This window comes from Mesocricetus auratus, unplaced genomic scaffold, assembly GCF_017639785.1.
Source record: "Mesocricetus auratus isolate SY011 unplaced genomic scaffold, BCM_Maur_2.0 Super-Scaffold_100008, whole genome shotgun sequence".
NCBI lineage: Eukaryota > Metazoa > Chordata > Mammalia > Rodentia > Cricetidae > Mesocricetus > Mesocricetus auratus.
Window position 1 is genome coordinate 2,206,810 of NW_024429192.1, and position 10,657 is coordinate 2,217,466.

General features: G+C 51.6%; 1 long non-coding RNA gene across 1 annotated transcript; it reads left to right on the forward strand.

Annotated features, from left to right (window-relative positions):
• The first annotated feature begins 7,981 nt into the window (after positions 1-7,981).
• LOC121141741 lies at positions 7,982-9,612 on the forward strand. Its single transcript, XR_005878680.1, has 2 exons — positions 7,982-8,249; positions 9,377-9,612. It is a non-coding gene; the product is annotated as an uncharacterized LOC121141741 (long non-coding RNA).
• Positions 9,613-10,657: the final 1,045 nt, after the last annotated feature.

Consider the following 10,657-nt stretch of genomic DNA (forward strand, 5'->3'; position numbering starts at 1 on the left):
TGGTTTTGAATGTGGTGCTTTCCCCAAGTCCCCTAAGCAAAGAGGTCTGCCTGATGCAGCCTCCTGCAGACTGGGGGCCATGGGCTTTATCCATTTTCTGGCCTCTTTGTTACCAGGGAATGTGCACTCAGAGGGATGTACAATGAGGAATGGTAAAGCCAGTAGGCCCGAGTTGACATCCCTCCAGACGTTCTCCAGTGGAGAGATGGAATTGTCTGCTCATGGGTAAAATGCCAGCAACATTCTATTTGTTTTAGTATGTTTTTATTTATTTAAATTAGAAACAATCTTATTTTATGTATCAATCACAGTTCCCCCTCCCTCACATCCACCCATGCCCTCCATTGATTTCCCCCATCCCATCCTTTCGCTCCACAGAAAGGATGAGGCCTTCCATGGGGGATCATCAAAGTCTGTCACATCGTTCCGGGCAGGGCCTAGGGCCCTGTGTGTCTAGGCTGAGAGAGTATCACTCTATGGGGAATGGACTCCCAAAGTCCATTCATACACTAGGGATAAATACTGTTCCACTACCAGAGGCCCCATAGACTGCCCAGGCCTCCTAACTGGCACCCACGTTCAGGGTGCCTGGTTCTGTCCTATGCTGGTTTCTGAGCTGTCAGTCTGGGGTCCATGAGCTCCCCCTTGCTCAGGTCAGCATTCTATTTGTAAAGTTTCCCTGATGCTTTTGTCTGTGTCGGATGAGTCAGTGTTCCATGGAGCCTACTTAACCAAAATCCACCTGGTGAATTGTAAAGGAAAAAACCTGATGTTCTGAACACATCGTGTTTAAAAGGTTCTGATAGATGTCACAGGTTATTTTTGGAACACTGCAGCTGCTTTCCCTGCTCTGTGTGGCCCTTCACACGCAATTCTGGAACACGGAATGCACCCTGCACGGGAAGCATAGAAACACGCATAGGATGAGTGTGTACTCCACCTTCATTCATATCCGAAGATCTCAGAGGTCTCTATTCTGGCTAATTTATCTCCCGTGTAAGTCTCCAACAAGAGAGCCCGCCCCTCAGGTTGGAGTTTAGTGCAGTCATTGTTCTTGAACGGACATTCGTTGTGAGCAACATTTCTATGTAGGCGTTATCACACACAAATAAAACCTTTTTTTTTCTTTTAGGAACCAGGGCTTCCTACACAGTTAACCATCAAAGGGTGGGTTTAGACTAGGGCTGGCTTTTATGGCCCAGCAGAGGGCCATGTTGCTTTGAGAGCCGTGACAGTGACAGGCGTACCACACCAGAACAAAGGGGGGTGGTGTGTAAACTTGAGTAACAGACACAAATGCTTCACACAAGTCTCAGAGACATCAGGCTCCTATAGTTGGGATCTGCCCCGCCGCACACCTGTCCCTTGCTGCCTGTCCATTGCATAGGCATCAGAAAGCCACTTTGCCCCCATTGGACCTGGGCTAGTCTGTGATCAAGTGGGCAGGCCTGAACAATGATTGGCATTGAAGAGTGAGTCCCTTGGCCACCTTGGGGGGGGCAGTGGCATCGCCAAGATGAAAAAGGAGCAGAAAGAAGCCTCAGGCCCCCAGTATTTCTCAATGTCTGCTTCCAGAGAAAACAATGTTTACTGTGGTAAAAATCTGCCTATCATGAAATTTCCCACTGCAACCATTTTCTAGGGGTTCACTTCAAAGACGTCAAGCAGGTTCACACTGAGGTACAACCATCTCTCACCTACAGCTCCAGAACACATTTGTCACCCCACACTCAGACAGCTCATTAAGTAATAGCCTCCCCCTTCCCCCAGCCTTGACATCCCCGTTCTGCTCTGCCTCTGTGGATCAGATGACTAAGGTGGTAACCCCCACAGCACCTGTCACTTCACGGCTGGCTTATTTCATTCCTAACTTTCCCAAAGTTCGTCTGTGCATGTGCCAAGTACCAGAGTTGTATTCCTCTGTCAGAGTGAAGAGTATCCTGCATCTGCTTGTTTGACCATCACTCACGGGACATTTGGGTGAAAACCAAGCTTCTTAGATTCCAGCTCACACATGAATGCCACGTTTTCTGAAGAACACTGTGAGCGACTTTACTGAATCCTTTCCCTCAATCTCTTTAATCCTGTGTTAAAAATAGACAGTGAAGTACGAAGTGAGTGGTAAATAGTATGTATTTAAATGATGCTAAATATGTAAACATGGGTGTCATTCCTCCCTCATCCCCCTGTAGAGTTATTTTTCTCCTATTTCGTTCTAGAAGAATGTGCAGGGTACAAAGCCTACATTTCAAAAATAGGATTCCTGCAGCTAATCATCTTAGCAGGACCGTAAATGCCAGCCCAGCCTCTGTGAGTCATTTCTTGGATTCTAAAAGGAATGCGTTTTAGACAGGAGGTTTTTCTTTTTCCATCTTTGAGGTTTGTTTTAAGAAGTGCCAGAAGCAAAAAACAAAATAATGAAATGCCCTGGGGCCCCATTTAGCTAGAGACAACCCTGAAGCCGGTGAGCTAGGTGTACCCTTGGCTGGAGGGACCCATACTCCAGTTGGCAGTGCTCCTCTGTACTCTCTTGGGGGGGGGGTGTCTGAACCCTGTGAAGTCTCCTTTTGATTCAAGAGACAACTAAGGTGGCCTGGAGAGATGGCTTAGTAGTTCACAGCATTGGCTGTTCTCCCAGAGGACCTGAGTTGGATTCCCAGCACCCACATGGCAGCTCATAGCCATCTGTAACGCCAGTCACAGGGGACACCCTCTTTTGGTCTCCACAGGCACTTCCCATACATGCTGCACAGACGGATATATGAGCAAAACGCCTGAATATATAAAATTAAAAATTAAAACCACCGAGGAAGGTATGATATGGTGGCAAAGAGGGGTGTATGAGAGGAACAAGGATTCGGAAGCTTTTAAAAGCCAGGGCCATCTTTGGAGGTCAGTCTCCTTGAGCATGCCGATCTGGGCTTTCCCCTGTAGGCATCAGTCTGCTGGTGGCTGTGGCCACATTGTGTGGAGTGTAATATGTAGAGTGTAGCCTTCCTTGCCTGGCGCTTTGGTCCCCCCCCGCCATCTGCCTGGACTCTGCCACAGTTGCAGTCCCCAAATAACACACAGGACGCTATATTAATTACGAAGCTGTTGGCCGTTTGCTTGGTTTCTTACTGGCTAGCTCTGACTTAAGTATTTAATCCCATAATTGTTAATCTAAGTACTTTCTCTCACCAGAGAAAAGGGTCCGGACCTCTTACTCCTCTGGAGGCTACATCGTGACTGACTCTGCCTCTCTTTCCCAGAATCCTCCTTGACTCCTAGTCCCACCTATCTTGCTTCCCTATTGGCCAACAGTGCTTTATTCAATAATGAGTAAGAGAGACAGATTTACAGAACGACATCTCCCATGAGCATTGCTCATTCTTAGGGGAGCTATCGCTGGCTGTGCGTTTCTTCTGCCCAGTGGCCCTGTCTCTGCTGTATCCAGCCCTCCTGTCTTGCTACATCCTCGGGGCATCCCTCCGACCAGGAGCCCTGGATGACATCGACAGTCTACCCCTGCGGGTAAAGTCATCACAGAATCATGTCCGTCGTTTGCCTTTTCTCATCCCTGTGCCCGAGGGACAAAGTTTCCAGGCCAAAAGCGATCAAAGCCGGGTCTGTGCCATCACAAACAGCCCTAAGCTAAGGAGGGTCCACCAAGGTCCCCAGCAACTGCACACACACACACAGAGCACATTCACCCTGGCGATTCCACAGCTCAGGGGCAGTGGCCGTACTGATGACACGAACTCCTTTCCTACGGTGACCAGTAAGAGAGGTTGGCCAGCGACAAAGAGGTAAATCTACTCAGGGATTTCATGTCACAGGAGTCTCCAGAAGGTGGGCAAAGGGTGGACTCTTAACGAATGCGCATTAACACCCAACCCTCTCATCACGGAGGAACTCCCCGGAGCACCTGCGAGTTTTACGGCACCTAACACGTGACAGGCCCTCAGTCAAGGGTTTACTGTGTGCCAGGGAACAGATGCCAAGTGCACCTTGACCAGAAACTGCAGCGGAAAGCTTTGGAATGTGTCCCTATTTCCTGTCCACCTGCAGGACTCCCCACCGCCCAACACACATTCCCTGTACACCGTAGGGGCCTTGGTCTTGATGTTTTGGCAGAGGGGAAAGGGGCCGAGGAACGGCCTCAGGAAGGGAGGAATGCATGAGATTTTTATGCCAGGGCTTGAGAATAACCGGTGTATTCAAAGTGGAAGGGTGTCCTGGTGGGTGCGGAGGATGACGGAGAGCTCGGGAACTAAGGCATAAGATGTGCAAGGATGGGTGGGGACGGGGGGGGGGCCGGGCGCAGCTTTGCTGGACTTGGTGGATTTGTCTGGGGGGCTTGTGTTTGGGAGCCATCTGTATGGCTGGCTTCTCAGGTGGAAAGATGGCGGCTCCTCACTGCAGGTGGCATGGAAGCGTCTGTTGCCCTTCATTTGACCCCTGCTGTGTCCACCCATCGCCTTCCTCCCTTGTTCCCTCTACGACTGGGTAGGGATTAGAAGGTTCGGAGGGAACGGTGTACCAAATGGCTAGGCACCCTGCTTGGCCTAATATCAACCCAAAGACCCCAAGTCTCAGTCCCGGTGGTGAGTATCCAGGAGGCTTCCGTTTGTGACATCACCCGGGGAGCCCTTTGGGTCTTCAGTGCTGTTTCCACCGGGAGGAGCCAGGCCAAGGCAGAACTCCAAGGCCACCTTTGACACAGGCCTGTGACGAGCTGAAGGAGTCACCTTGTACCTTTGTGCCCCAAGGGACTTAGAAACCACACATCTGATCAACACAGTCTGGCAGAAGGGGCCTGAGAGCTTTGATCTGCCTCAACAGAGGCTTCCTAGGCCTAGCTGGAAACCAGGGTCCTTTGTTTCTGTTTCACACTTCCCTGCTAAGACCTTAGATCTTGAAAGGACTGATGTTTCTGGATAGTTCTGTCAGTGGGGTGGCTGCTCTTGGTGCAGCCTGTCAAGAGGACCCCTGGAACTGGTGGCCTACTGCCCTAGGGGCTCTCGGGAAATGGCACCTGCCAAGGAAATTTAGGGCCATGATTTGTGTATGGTCTAGCTTCCTATGCTTTACTCTTGCGTGCATGCTTGCATGAGTGTGTGTGTGTGTGTGTGTGTGTGTGTGTGTGTGTGTGTGTGTGCGCGCGCGCTCATGCATATTTGTGTATATATGTGCGTGTCTGGGTACGTGTTCCTGTGGGTGTACATGTGTGCACATGTATGTGGAGCCCAAGTGACAGTCCTCAGAAGCTTTCCATGTTGTGATTTTTGAGGCGGGGGTCTCTCATTGAGACCCAGGACTTGATGATTAGATGAGGCGGCTGGCCAGTCCCAGGGACCCTCTGACTTTCCAGCACTGGGATGAGACCCAGGATTTCATGTTTACACAGCAAACACTCTACTAACTGATCTATCTCTCTAGCCCACTTGCTTTAATTATCTTCTTTTGCTTCTCTTTTTTGGGGCAGGGTCTCACTATGTAGTTTGGCTGGTCTGGAACACGCTGTGCAAGCCAGGCTATCTATCCTTCAGCTTACAGAGATCGGCTTGCCTCTCCCTCCCAAGCGCTAGCGCTAAAGGCATGCGCCGCCCATGCCCACATTACTAATTACTTAATATTAAATTTAGAGCCGGGCGTTGGTGGCGCATGCCTTTAATCCCAGCACTCGGGAGGCAGAGGCAGGCGGATCTCTGTGAGTCCGAGGTCAGCCTGGTCTACAGAGCGGGTTCCAGGACAACTTCCAAAACAATACAGAGAAAACCACCCCCCAAAAATAAATAAATATTAAAATTAGAATAGGAGGGAGGCTTCAGGAAGAGATGCTGGGGAGCAGGATGGTATAACCATGTCTTGAATGGCCATTCTCACCTTTGTATTTTTGTGGAAGCTGTGAAGACAACGGGCCTCTCTCACTTTCAAAGAAAGATGGGCTGTCATAGGGTTAGCTCCATTTTAATGGCCTCCTATTCCTTTAAAATAGGCCCTGTCTTCTTCCTTCCCTTTCCTACAGTTTCTCCCTAGATTTGACCATCAACTGCCATTTCTCCCCCTCTCTTCCTTTTCCTCCTCTCCTGCTTCTCTCCCATGTCTCTGATTCTAACTGAAATACCTAGATGACCAAGATGCAAATTTCGGGACCCTTACAGGCATCGTTGTTTTGGCTGGCAACTTCAGTAAAGTAAGCAGTAATTAATTGGTTCTGGAAGGTAAAAAAAAATCCAGGCCCCTCGGGAGGGATTTTTGCCATCAGCTGTGGGGAAAATGGACTCTAGAGGTGGGGGAGGGGGTGTTACTCAACCTGTGTTCCACAGGCAGGTCAACGAAGAGGCAGAATTTAGGCTCCTGAGCTCGTGGCGGCATTAGCCAACTGCTAGAGTTTACAAATACTCAAACCCTGGCAACTGTGGTAATTAACCCAAGGTCGGTTTGGCTGTGCCAAAATACCAGTTTGCATCTTGCCAGCACAGCCGTCACACCCGGGAGGTCCACGTTCTTCATTCAGCGGCTCACCCAGCAACACCGGTTTCCTTGAAAATGAAGTGTGTCCCGCAGGGAGACGGCTCTGTGGGCGAAGGGCTTGCTATGCAAACACGAGGACCCCAGTTTAAGCACCAGCACGGAGGAAAGAGGCAGGCTTGGCCGTGTGCTCTTCCTACCCCGGGGAGAGAAACAGCTTGATTCCTTAGGAAGCTCCAGGTCCCAGTGAGAAACCGTGTCTCTGAAATCAGGGTAGATGGCATCTGAGGAAGAATGACGTCCAAGTCTGTTCTCTGGCCTCCACACAATGCGCACACAGTTGCACATGCATGCACACACGTGCTTGGTACACACCTACACACACACGCACAGTGCATATAGCTGCACAGACATGGAGCACACACATGCACACACATACTTGGTACACACACACGGTACATAGCTGCTCATACATAGAGCACGCACATGCCTGCCCATACATACCCATGCACATACATACACACACACACAAACTTGGTACACACGTACACACAGAGCATTGCTGCTCATATACAGAGCGTGCGCACACACACACAAACACACAAATAGGCCTGCCCTGACACACCCACACACTCACACACACTTGGCACGCACACATGCTTAGCACTGGAAGTGGCATTTGCAAAGTGGTTTTAGTTGAAAATGACAATTTTAGAAGTGATGGAGATGGATAAGTTCTCCTCCTCCTCTTCCTTCCTCCTCCTCCTTTCTGAGGCGAGGTTTCTGACTAAGGAACCTATACCAACGTCCTCAGCAGTCCCCACTCATCAGATCTTGTGTTTCTGCTCTTTCTGACCCCTGTGTGCTTGGGTCCCAGCTCTGAAGGAAGCCGCTGGTGCATCTGTGCTGCCCCGGGGTTGGAGGTGGGCAGCTCTTGCCTGGGTTGGCGTCCTGAGAGCTGTGGGTCCTAGAAGCTCTTCCAGTTAAGCCTTGGCCAGGCAAGGAGACAGGAAAAGCGGTGGCCGTAAGGGACGGTCTTGGTTCAGCGTTCCGGGGAAACAGCTCCTCCTGAAGCGCTTTTGGGTGAACAAGAGTGGCCTCTTCCCCGTTGCACCAACAGGCCAGCACACAGGACTCCTACTTTCCCTCTGATGTGGAGAAAGGTCCACCCATCTCCGTGAGGTGCTAAGAGACCCAGCACCGGGGATGAGGTGTGCTGATAGGTAACCATGAGTCACTCCTGGGAAACCCAGCTCTCCAAGGCCTTGTCCTCCCCCACCCCACCCCGTTTTGCCAATACGAGGTGAAAGCAGAGGCTACAGCTCAATCCACTGCCCCGGAAGTCCCGCCCCCTCTCCTCTCAGAAGCCAGACATCCAGTTAGCTGGGCACTCAGGGTGACTTGGGGCTTTGCCCTGCGAGGGTAGGAGGTAACACCTTGTCCTTCTTGCTCAATCTTTTTTTGCTCCTGCAGAACTGGTCCTGGGTTCCCACGTGACTCTTTTCCTGAAGTCAGTGCAGACCTTTTGGGCTGGGTCATCTGGGACACCTGAGACCAGCCTGGGCTGGGTGAGCCGCTGCTGCCGCCGCCGCCGCCGTCTTCATCTATGACAGGGAGAATGCAGGAGGCTTAATTAGTCTGTGTTTACAGAGCTGTTTGAAGACACTCAGAACTCATGAAAGCCGCTCTCATTGTGGTGATCACAACGGGCTGCTCTGGACTTTAATGTTTTCCTCCCTCCCTCCATTTGGAGGCCTGACAGGCTAGAGTTACAGAGCACCTCACTCACATGGGTGAGACCCCGGCGGGAGGAGGCAGACAGGAAGGAGAGAGGTGTGTGTGTGTGTGGTGTGCATGTGTGTATATATGTGTGTGGTGTGCATGTGTGTATATATGTGTGTGGTGTGCATGTGTGTATATATGTGTGTGGTGTGCATGTGTGTATATATGTGTGTGGTGTGTGTGTGTGCGGGGATGCATTGTGTCTGCTGAGTGGGCCTGGGCTCTGCTGCTGTGGTGGCTGTGAGGGGAGGACAGAGCCTTGTCTAGGTGCCGGCTCCGGTGGCAGCAGCGACCTTGTGTTCTCAGAACGCCACCCACGCACGGTGCTGCCAGGAGCTGAGCCGCCCACACAGGATCAGTGGAGCCGTCATGAAAGGAATGCGAGCTTCCAACTGATGTCCGGGATCTGAAGTTTCCTCTTCCCCTCCTCTGGAACAGCTTGAAACTATTGCCTCTCTTCTCTGTGGGGATCCCTAGGAAACTCTCCCTCTCCTCCATCCCCACTGCACTCTGTCACCTCTGTCCCTTGGTCAGGGATCCGAGCAGAGCTGTGCCCCCACCATCAGGGAGCCGTAGCCACACAGAGCTCTGTAGTCCTTTTGCAGATTCTCTAGGAAGCCCGGCAGAGGCAGCCTGTACGCCGGCCTGCAGATGAGGGACTTATTACGGGTTGGGGATGGAGTGGGACACTTCCCACCCGAGCTCCAAGGAGAGAGAAAGTGAGGGAGGAGCCCAGGGTGGTCACCTGGGGGGACTGCAGAGGCAGCTGTGAGAGAGGGACTGTTCCCCTACCACCTCTGTGTGCTGGCTGGGAGCAAGGGGGAGGAGGGAAAGCTGTTTCCTCACACCCTCCATTTTCTGTCTTTTCCTCTCCTTCCCTGGCTGTGGGCAGCAAGGTGGCCTCAGGCTTTCTTAAAAACAAAACAAAACTGTCTTGTGCTGGGTTATAACCCAGTGCTTAGAGTAGTTGCCTCTGTGAAGCCCTGGGTTCCAAACATAGTTATCTTCTTCCTACAATACGATGTCACTGCCATCCCATGATACCACTTGAAGCATCTCAAGGAATACATACGATTGATCCAGTGGTTTGAAAAAAAAGATCACATCAACCATTGTGAAGCTCGCTGTCTCATTTCAGAACACTCCTGCTAGCCCCAGGATAAGCTCTGTACCCGTGAGCACTCAGCCCCGTCTGTCACCTCCACTCTGGACTCCGCAGGCCACGGAGGGCTGGCCCACTTTGAACCGTTCGCAGATGTGGAACTCCAGAACTCGTCCGTTTCGTCTCTGGCTTCTGTGGTTTGCCATCTGCGCTGGGCCGCGCACCCGAGCTCTTTTCCAGCTCAGGTTTAATAATAATCAGTTCACCCCGTGGCCAGGATGCGTTTTCATTCTGTGTTGTTGTTTTTTTTCCTTTGTGGGAACCACCTCATTTCTACCCCCTTCCTCTTGTAAGCCGGTAGACTTGGTGTCGGTGGGGTAATCTGCACCGTGACGCTTGCTACGGAAGTTTGGGGTCCCCAAGAAGTCCTTTGCTTCATCTAAGCCTCCGTTTCCCTGTCTACAGAGCGAAGGCTTGGATTCATATGGCCTGTAAGTCTGTGAATGTGGCAGGGAGACCCTAAGTTTGATGCCAGTGTGGTGATGCCCCACCTTGTCTGAACTTTCCTTCTTACCCCGCCAAAGCAAGGAGCAACCAAGTTTGTGTGGCAGAGTGAAGCTGGCGGCGGACCGCCAAGGCTAGACGCTTTCGTAGCTCTGACCATCGTCTAAGATCTGCTGCTCTAACGGGGAGGCTGATGAGTGACCGCGGTTCAGCAGCGGCCGGCCATCTGAAGAAAGGCGAGGGTGACAGGTGCCAAGTTTAGCATTCCGCTCCCAAAACCAGCAGGTGAGCCCTTGCCAGGAAGGTGTAGCCCTTTAGACAGCACGCTTTAGGAGGGGTTCCGGTTAACGAAACCTATTTCCTATGGACTGCCGGTGTACAGCCTTTGGGTTTCCGGTTGTGTTAATAGACCACAGCAGCTGAAACACTGGGGGTGTTGCAAAAGCTCCTCAAGTGGCCTCTATGCTAAGTAGGGCTGCTTTGCCAGCAAGAAGCTTGGAGAAACGGGATGGAACAGTGAAATGTCCCGGAACCATGTCGTGTCCAGGAGAGCTTGGGATCGGGCTTTGTGTGTGTGTGTGGGGGGGTGTGGGATAGGACAGAGATCTCTGGCCACACAGGGAGTTGACATTCCAAGAGGTTCTCAGGTGGATGGCTACAGAGGGTGTCAAAGAGCTGGGTGGCAGCACAAGTTTGCGGGGACTGGAGAGAGGCCTGGTAGAGATTTAGGAAGCATTCATCCCAGGTGGTGACAAGGAGACCCAGTCAAGGCTTCAAGGATCCTCCCTGTCTGTGACTTGAACCCATGGGCTT